A 2001-nucleotide genomic window follows, 5' to 3' on the forward strand; every position below is an offset into this window, starting at 1 on the left:
ATTACCCATTCAAGCCGTCTCCAAGCATTATTAGTCTCAAAGTGGATTCCTCTTCATCGAATTTGAATTCATCACGGCGATTAATCGAGGTTGTGTAAGTCTAAACGTTTATTTTTGTTATTCCATGTATAACTTTTTAAGTATGTTCTCTCACCTACCCACTACCATAAACCAATCATACCGTGAAACTGTTTTTAAACTTCGTAACCTGAATACAAAAAACATCAAAAGGAGAAACGATATTTCCTTCCTCAGACTATGCCGCTCTGAAAAGCTAATTCCTAAATTTGTGAAGGTCAAGTTATCGAAAAACTTAAACCAGTTTTCAGGTATTATCCAAAACATGCAGAAAAACTCCTAAAAGCAACCCTGAATTCTAAATATCAAGAACTAGACTACTTACAAAAACTCAAACAGAAATTAAACCACCAACTAGCCTGCTACCTCAAACCAGATGATTACTGCAATATACAACGTGCTATCAACCAAAACATCTCAATGTTGAATCAAGAAAAGAAGTCTATATACAATAAGAAACTAGATCAACTAAGGAAACTACAACAACGTGAAGTGAAACACAACAATGCAGCTCAGCCTATCCTTGTAATCAACAGATCTGAGCGAACACTCAACAACACAGAATTTCAACTTCTAAACAAAGGCCTCAACTTTGCCGTCAACCACAAAACAACTACATGCCTAGAGTTCAAGGCGTGTCTAGAAGATCTAGCAATAAGACTAGTGACCCGCTACATAAAAAGAACAAAAGACCACCTCTACCTCAAACATCCTCCAACTACAAAAAGAAGAAATCCATGACATCAACCAACAGACTTTTATCACAGGTAACTACAACAAAATGTGGTTTCCTGAAGTTCCCAAAAACTGTATTTTAAATAACTTTTTTAAAGAATTCTCAAACAAGACTATTAATATAGTCAACCAATCCCGTAAACTGAAAAGTAACCTCACAAGTAACGAGATCAAATCCATTTATAATTGAAAAAAGACACTAACATTAAAATTCTAAAAGCCGTAATCAGGAACAATTCAGAATACATAGACAAAATGAACGACATCCTTTCCGATAAAAAGAAATTCAAAGCCCTTCCAAACAACCCAACAAACACACACGAAAAACAATTAAACAGAACTTTATTACAAATGAAAAAAGATAATTTAATTACTGACGATCTTTATTTTTATCTATGTAAAACTAATTCACGCACACCACAACTCTAAAATTCCTAAACCACACAAACAGGACTGCCTCCTACAATCTATACTGTCCACTTATGATTCATTCAACTACAATCTTGGCAAATACATAGCCTGGGCTCTCACACCATATGTAACATCTGCAGGTTCATTTTTTAAAGATACATTCAATTTCAAATATACACTAGAACAAATAAATTCGAAAGCCTTAATGGCTAGTTTTGATGTCGTGTCACTCTTCACCGAAGTCCCCGCCAATGAAGCTTGCAATATTGCACTCGACTTCTACATTAATGACACCAATAAGTTAATGCACATCCCCAGCACACTTTTTGCTTCTCTCTTAGAATTTACAATGACTAAAACCAACTTCATTTTCAACAACGAACATTTCCTTCAAATAGATGGTTTAAGTATGGGCAATCCTGTTTTGCCCGTTCTTGCCAATATAGTTATGACCCAGATCCAAACACAAACCATACATTCTGCACTTCATCCCCCACTATATTGGTACAGATATGTCGATGACACATTTGCTGGTTTCACTTCTACAGAACACACACTAACTTTCTTTGAACACATAAATTCCATTCATCCCAACATCAAATTTACCATAGAATGCGAAAACAATAAACATTTATCTTTTCTTAACCTCACAATTATTAGATCGGACACACAGTTTAAAACCAACATTTACCATACGAACACACACACACACACCGGCCTCTACATCCCATGGAACTCTGTTCATGACACCACACAAAAAATCAGTGCACTTAAAAA

Source organism: Limulus polyphemus, unplaced genomic scaffold, assembly GCF_000517525.1.
Source record: "Limulus polyphemus unplaced genomic scaffold, Limulus_polyphemus-2.1.2 Scaffold3781, whole genome shotgun sequence".
NCBI classification, from domain to species: Eukaryota; Metazoa; Arthropoda; class Merostomata; order Xiphosura; family Limulidae; genus Limulus; species Limulus polyphemus.